Consider the following 8,704-nt stretch of genomic DNA (forward strand, 5'->3'; position numbering starts at 1 on the left):
TTAATAAGGGAGGGAATAACGGCAATAGAGAGGAAGGATATTGCGTTGAAGGATCAGGATAGTGAAACAGCTTGGGTACAGATAGAGAATAACAAGGGGAAAAAAACACTAGTGGGTGTAATTTATAGACCTCCAAATAGCTGTGACGCTGTTAGTCAGAACATAAATCTGCAAATAGTTGACGCATGTAAAAAGGGAACTGCTGTAATCATGGGGGACTTCAATTTTCATATTAATTGGGCAAACCAAACTGGGCAGGGTAGACTAGAGGAAGAGTTTATAGAATGTATTAGAGACGGGTTCCTAGAACAGTATGTCACAGAACCGACAAGGGGGGAGGCAATCTTGGATCTGGTCCTGTGTAATGAAGCAGGATTGATTAAAAATGTCATAGTTAGGGACTCGTTGGGAACAAGTGACCACAATATGGTCGAATTCCATATTCAAATAGAAGGGGAGCAGGTTGAAACTCAGGCTAGGGTGCTTAGTCTAAATAAGGGGGATTATGAAGGTATGAGGACTGAGCTGATCAAAGTTGACTGGGATAGCAGACTCAAGAATAAGACGGTACATGAGCAGTGGTGTACGTTTAAGGATCTACTGTATAACCTTCAAGAAAAATTTATTCCTATGAAGAAAAAAAGGGGTAAGGGTAAGAACAGTCAGCCATGGCTCAGTAAAACTATAAAGGATAGTATTCGGCTGAAGGCAAGGGCATATAAGGTAGCCAGAGATAGTGGGAGGGTAGAGGATTGGGAAGCATTTAAAGGTCAGCAAAGAATAACTAAGAGATTAATTAAGACGGGGAAAATAGACTATGAAAGGAATTTAGCGAACAACATAAAAACTAATAGTAAGAGTTTTTATAGCTATATAAAAAGAAAAAGGGTGGCTAAGGTGAACGTTGGTCCATTGGAGGGTGAGACTGGAGAGTTGTTGGTGGGGAACATGGAAATGGCAAAGGCATTAAACGAGTATTTTGTATCAGTCTTCACCATAGAAGACACAAAAAATATTCCAACGCTGGATAAACAGGGGGCGGTAGGAATGGAGGAGCTAAATACTATTAAGATCACCAAGGAGGTGGTATTAGGGAAATTAATGAGACTGAAGGAGGATAAATCCCCTGGGCCTGATGGATTACATCCAAGGGTCTTGAGGGAGATAGCGGTGGGGATTGTGGATGCATTGGTGATAATTTTCCAAAACTCCCTGGAGGCAGGAACGGTCCCAGTGGATTGGAAAATGGCCAATGTAACACCTATATTTAAAAAAGGAAGTAGACAGAAGGCGGGTAACTATAGACCGGTTAGTCTAACATCGGTGGTGGGTAAAATGTTAGAGACAATTATTAAAGAAACACTAACGGGGCACTTGGATAAACATGACTTCATCGGACAGAACCAGCATGGTTTTGTGAAGGGGAAATCCTGTTTAACGAATCTGCTCGAATTCTTTGAGGAAGTAACAACCCGGGTGGATAAAGGGGAACCGGTGGATGTGGTATACTTGGACTTCCAAAAGGCTTTTGACAAGGTGCCACATAAGAGACTATTGCTAAAAATAAAAAATTATGGGATTGGGGGTAATATATTAGCATGGGTAGAGGATTGGCTGACAAATAGGAAGCAGAGAGTGGGGATAAATGGTTCATACTCGGGATGGCAACCGGTAACTAGCGGGGTTCCGCAAGGGTCGGTGCTGGGACCCCAGTTGTTCACAATTTATATAAATGATTTGGAGGAGGGAACCAAGTGTAATATATCAAAATTTGCGGACGATACAAAAATGGGAGGAAAAGTTGGGGATGAGGAGGATAGGAAGAGTCTGCAAATGGATATAGATAAGCTAGGTGAGTGGGCAACAACTTGGCAGATGAAATTTAATACTAATAAATGTGAAGTCATTCACTTTGGGAAAAAAAATGATAGGGCAAGTTATTTTCTAAATGAGGAGGAGCTGCGTTGTAATGCAACGCAAAGGGATCTAGGGGTATTAGTACATGAATCACTAAAGGTCAGTATGCAGGTGCAGCAAGCAATCAGGAAGGCCAATGGAGTTTTGGCCTTTATTGCTAGGGGGATTGAGTATAAAAACACGGAGGTCTTGCTGCAGCTGTACACAGTATTAGTGAGACCACATTTGGAATACTGTGTACAGTTCTGGGGTCCATACTTAAGGAAGGATGTACTAGCCCTGGAGGCAGTGCAGCGAAGGTTTACAAGATTAATTCCTGCAATGAGGGGATTGACATATGAGGAAAGGTTAAGTAAGCTGGAGCTCTACTCTTTGGAGTTTAGGAGAATGAGAGGCGATCTCATTGAAACATATAAGATCGTGAGGGGCCTTGATCCGGTGGATGCACCGAGGATGTTCCCAATGATCGGGGAAACTAGAACTAGGGGACATAGTTGCAGAATAAGGGGGGGCTCTTTTAAAACTGAGATGAGGAAGAACTTCTTCACCAAGAGGGTGGTTAATTTATGGAATTCACTGCCCCAGGGAGCAGTGGAAGCAGAAACGTTAAATATATTTAAGTCTAGAATAGATGTTTTTTTAGCTGCCGAGGGGATAAGGGGCTACGGGGAGAGGGCAGGGATATGGACCTAGGTATGGTTAGTATAGTAAGACCTGAGTGATCTCCTGGACAAGTGTCGATCGCCTGGATTGGGGTCGGAGAGGAATTTCCCGGATTTTTTCCCCCCAATTGGACCTGGGTTTTTATCCGGTTTTTTGCCTCCCCCAGGAGATCACGCGGTTCTTGGGGTGGAGAGGGGTGATAGCGGTATGAAGGGGAGGGTAGTGTCTTGTGTCTACTGTTTGTGGGTAAGTGTGTCTGTTTAGTGTTCAGCCATGAGCGAATGGCGGTGCGGGCTCGACGGACCTGGTGGTCTACTCTCGCACCTACTTTCTATGTTTCTATGTTTCACTAGTTTCATCCTTCCACGCTAAGCTCCTCTCTTGAACAGTGCCACCTTATGTGACTTTCCACTTACTTCGTCATTCAGAGAACTTTTGCATACAACTTTGAAGAAAACACTCTGCATGTCAACTACCTCCAAGCTCTCCTAACTTTTAATCCTGTCTGATGGACTTTAGTAATAATCACTGCTTAATTTCACCTTGACTCTGCCTTTCATGGCCTTCTCTCCATATTCATTTCCTTACATTCAAAGAGCTCAAAGACTATTTTGACATTAACATTATTAACATTGTTTCAGCTGCAACTCCCTGCTAAACATTTAGCTCATTCCCTCAACATAATCCCTCAACTATGTTTTTGCCACTTACACACAACTAGTCATATGTTATTACAAAGAATCATTCAAAAATGCATCTTTCACGAACTTGTGCAGGTCCAAAATACCGATACCAGTCACCTAGCCTGCATGAACCCCGCTCTTTTTTCCCATACTCATTTTTCCAGTATGCAGTTCCAGTATATAAAACATTGCTTTCAAATCTTCATTCTCTCATTCGAGTGGCTTTACAACTCCAGGTGCTGTGCCGTCAGCCTTACAATTTACGGCTGTGCCTTCAACAGTCTTGCCTCCAACATCTGGAATTCTTTCACTAACACTATCTTCTAATCAATCAAACCATTGTATTTCTTCCTAAACCTTCAAAGTTTCTCTAAAACCAAACTTTTTTTTGTCCTTATGCTCATATATCTCCTTTGGCTGAATATTACCAAATTTGTTGAATTCAACAACTATTGATCAGATTGATTGGCATATCCATTGTACTAATTACACCGTTCTTCATTGTGGCAAGGTTTTGCATCCTCAATGGTCATTATTCATGTATGGCCCACATTTTAGGGAACCATTCCACCTGCTGGGGCAGGATAGCCAGGGTGGATACCATCCCACCTCCTTAATCTCAACCTGATTTGCGATAGTTAAACTTCCTGCATTCAGGACTGACCTACAGACATCGGATAGAAACTAAGCAGGAATTCATTCTGCCAAAACTTACATCCACATAGCTCAGTCCTTCGCTCCATTGATGCTGCTTCACCCGCTGAGTTTCTCCAGCATTTTTGTCTACCTTCCACATAGCTCAGGTACTCACTGCACCGACTTGACTTCACTGGGTAAAACGGGTTCTTTTTTAAAAGATATAAAAAGAGTTTCTCACTTGGGATTTTTAAGTGCACACAACCTTTCTAGCCGAGAAGCATTTCTCATTCTGGCACTTACTACTCTCAAATCTGTTATGCTTTTAATGCTTTCTAAATAAGTAAGGCGACCTCAATTCCAGGCAGCTGCAGATTATGACCAAAGAATTGAGGCTTAGGGGCAGAGTGGAGATAGCACATGGCATCACTGTTTCTTCCTGCTGTAATCTTGGTCTCTATGTTGTCTGCTACAAGATAGAGGAAGGTAACTCCTATCACGGCATGGTAATGATATATTTTAGTAGATGAATGGACAACTCTGCCACTCAGCCTGTATCCAAGAAATAATTTCTAATCGCATATTTATCAAAATAGCTTAGATGTTTCATTCCATTCTCATTCAAATTAAGCAATTGCACAAAGTTCTTGGGAAGGAAGATGATCTATCCAGATAATTTATCAACCCTGCCCTTGGTTCATTTGTACATTACAGTACATTTAGTATACTCACAATACGGTTATTTTAAAATATTCTAATAGCTGCTAACAGATCTGAATTGTATGGATTATTGCCAAAGACCTTGCAAGCTCCACAATTTACCATGCATTTCATTAAAAGGTTTTTTTTTTAACATGGAACTTGAGTTGTATTCTTAATGATATGACAAAAATTGTCAGTTTGATTTAGTGGATCAGTAGATTGCCAAATAAATAAACGGTGAAGGCTTTTGCGGTTCAAAATTTAGCTTAAGATCGGAAAATGTCAAAAGAAGATCCACCTACCTCCACAAATGGACAGTAAAATCATGGCCCACAGGTTACTCGGAAGTTCAGAGCCATGTTGCTTCTAAACTGGATCCCATTATCACAGTTGTTCCATGGGCAATGGGGGAGGGGTGGGAAGATCTATTAACTAGAAAATAACAGATGGTTTAAACTTTTTGTGTGTGTGTGTGAATTACTCTTCTCCAAAGCTAAAAGCTTCAATCAATCAATCCCTCAATCCTGCCATCAGAGACCAACTTGACTCCTGGGGCCCATTCAAACGTAATTTATCAAAACACAACTATCACTCCTTGCCCTGATGTTCAAAATGTTTGTCATCTACTCTCTTGCCTAGAGAATGTTTGTCATATTTTATTCTTCATTACAAGTACCATGTGTCCTTTTGTTGTAGTTCCCACATGTTCCGGTCTGCAGGCAGCCCGTTCCGAAACGTTACCTATCCATGTTTTCCCCGAGATGCTGCCTGACCTACTGAGTTAATCCAGCACTTTGTGTCTTCTGTTGTAAACTAACATTTGCAGTTCCTTATTTCTACATATTTCCCATGTTTTCATAAGGAATGAGACAGAACTAAAAGTCAGCACTTATTGCAGTATATCGCCTTCCCCTTGCTTCAAATGTTGATATCTCTGCAATATTGCCCTGGCATTTCCGTCTTTGTCATTTCAGCCAACCATTTATTGTGAATGGGTTATTTTTAAAATGATAATCTGATCACATTAGGATGGCTTTCACTCACCTCGTTACTACATTCAGGTTCATTTCAACCAAATTTCCAACTCTTCGGGTTCTTTAGATCAGAGCCTGGGTTGATACTGCTGAGTGAAGGCGAGGGTGACTGGCAAGGACAATGTTTATTGCCTTGCTCAACTTGCTGGTAAGGTGATCATGCCGTGACCTCTATAGCCACTGCAAGCCTAATGATGCTCCAAGCTGCTACTAAGATTTCCAGACATTTAACTCAACAAAAATGGAGGCAGCTTGGACTAAAATTATATTATAAATATATAATTTAAAGCAAAATGCGGCAATTTACTTTGGAGATCTGAACCAAACAGAGTCAAGAATAAAATATGAACTACATTCGGCAGGTAAGTAGTTCATCACTTTGATCCAGATTCAACGACTTCACGACTAATTTCCATCCTGCTCTCAAATTCACTTGGACCATCTCCGACATCTTCCTACCATTTCTGGATCTCACCATCTCCATCACAGGAGAGACTATTGACCGACATCTACTAGAAACCTACCGACTCCCATAGCTATCTAGACTACACTTCTTACTACCCTGCTTCCTATAAGCCTCGATCCCCTACTCCCAATTCCTCCGTCTGTGCCGCATCTGCGCCCAGGATGAGGCTTTCTATACTAGATCATCGGAGATGTCCTCATTCTTTAGGAAACGGGAGCTTCCCTCTTCCAATATAGATGAGGCTCTCACTAGGGTCTCTTCGATATCCTGCAGCTCCGCTCTTGCTCCCCCTCCCCCCATTCGCAGCTAGGACAGAGTCCCCCTTGCGCTCACCTTCCATCCCATCAGCCGTCGCTTACAGCATATAATCCACTTTCGCCACCTCAGTGCCACCTCCAACGGGATTCCACTAATTGCCACATCTTCCCACCTCCACCCCTTTCTGCTTTCCGCAGAGACCGTTCCCTCCGCAACTTCCTGGTCATCTCGTCCCTTCCCACCCAAACCACCCCATCCCAGGTACTTTCCCCTGTAACCGCAGGAGATGCAACACCTGTCCCTTTACCTCCCACCTCGACTCCATCCAAGGACCCAGTATTTTCAGGTGAGGCAGAGGTTTACTTGCACCTCCTCCAACCTCATCTACTGTATCCGCTGTTCCAGGTGTCCACTTCTGTACATCAGCGAGACCAAGCGCAGGCTCGGCGATCGTTTCGCTGAACACCTCCGCTCAGTCCGTCTTAACCTACCTGATCTCCCGGTTGCTCAGCACATTATCTCCCCCTCCCATTCCCAATCTGACCTTTCTGTCCTGGGCCTCCTCCATTGTCAGAGTGAGGCTCAGTGCAAATTGGAGGAACAGCACCTCATATTTCGCTTGGGTAGCTTACATTGACCTCTAACTTCAAATAGCCCTTGCTTTCCCTCTCTCTCCATCCCCTCCCCTTCCCAGTTCTCCCACCAGTCTTACTGTCTCCGACTACATTCTATCTCTGTCCTGCCCACATCAGTCTGAAGAAGGGTCTCGACCCGAAACTTCACCGATTCCTTCTTTCCAGAGATGCTGCCTGTCCCGCTGCGTTACTCCAGCATTTTGTGTCCACCTTTGATCCAGATGTTTTTGTATATCAAATTGTTCATGTAAACCATAAGATATAGGAGCAGAAATACGCCATAGAGCACATTGAGTCTACCCTCACATTTAATCATGGCTGATATATTTTCCTCTCTCAATCCTTTTCTTGCCTTCTCCCGCTTTAAAAATACCCAATGAAGGGCTCCACAGCCACCCGTGGGAATGAATTCTACCGATTCACCATCCTTTGGCTAAAGAAATTTCTTCTCCATTTGAAAGATACGTCCTTATAATTCTGCGGCTAGGCCCTTTGGTTCTGGACTCCAGTTACTAGAAACATTCTTTCCATGTCCATTCTATCCAGGCCTTTCATTATCTGGTAGGTTTCAATGAGATCCCCTCCTATCCTTCTAAACTCCAGAGAGTACAGGGCCAGAACTTGCAAACACTACTCGAATGTGAATCCAATTATCTTCCCGGGATCATTCTCTTAAACTGCCTCTGGACCCTCTCCAACACCAGCACATCCTTCCTCCAATATGCGGCCTAAAACTGCTCATAATATTCACAACTGTTCACCAGCACCTTATAAAGCCACACCATTACATCCTTACTTTTATATTCTATTCCCCTCAAAAAGTGAATAATAACATTGCATTTGCCTTCCTTACTGCGACTCAACCTGCAAATTAACCTTTTGGAAATCCTGCAAGGGCACTCCCAAATCCCTTTGTTCCTCCGATTTCAGAATCCTCTCCTCATTTAGAACGTAGTCTACACCTTTATTCCTTCCACAAAAATGCATGACCATACACTTTGTTATGTTGCCCACTCCACCAACCTGTTCAAGTCCTTCAGTAGCCTCCCAGCTTCCTCAACACCAGCTGCTTCTCTAACAATCTTTATATCATCTGCAAACTTGGCCATAAAGCCATCAATTCCATCTTTGCCATATAACGTAAAAGTAGCAGACCCAACACCGACTCTGCGGAACACTAGTCACTGGCAGCCAACCAGAAAAGCCCCCCCCCCTTTTATTCCCACTCTGCCTTCCGCCAGTCAGCCAAATCTCTAGCCGTGCTAGTACCTTAGAGAAAGCCTTGCCTCTAATAGCACAGGCTCATATCTTGTTTAGCAGCCTCACAAGTGGAACCTTATTAAAGACCTTCTGAAAATCTAAGTAACCCTTGATCATTACGTAACTTTACATGCTGGCAGCATTCTTTATAACTATCACAGCCCATCTTTTCCTTGCTAGAACACATAAGAGTCAACCTCACTGGTGGTCAGGCATCACCTATGCACCCGATTGCAGAGTTGCGCCTTTAATGAACCAATCTTACCTTGTTTGACCATTAATGAACCAACTTTGCTTGTACATTCCCTCCACAGATGCTGCCTCGTGGGCTAAGTTACTCCATAACTTTATGTTTTGTTCAAGATTCCAGCATCTGTAGTTCCTTGTGTTTACATTAGTGAACCAGATAGGCTTTTTTGATGGAAGGTAGTTTGTGACTTGTTTAAAAAA

This window comes from Amblyraja radiata, chromosome 2 (assembly GCF_010909765.2).
Source record: "Amblyraja radiata isolate CabotCenter1 chromosome 2, sAmbRad1.1.pri, whole genome shotgun sequence".
Classification (NCBI taxonomy): Eukaryota; Metazoa; Chordata; class Chondrichthyes; order Rajiformes; family Rajidae; genus Amblyraja; species Amblyraja radiata.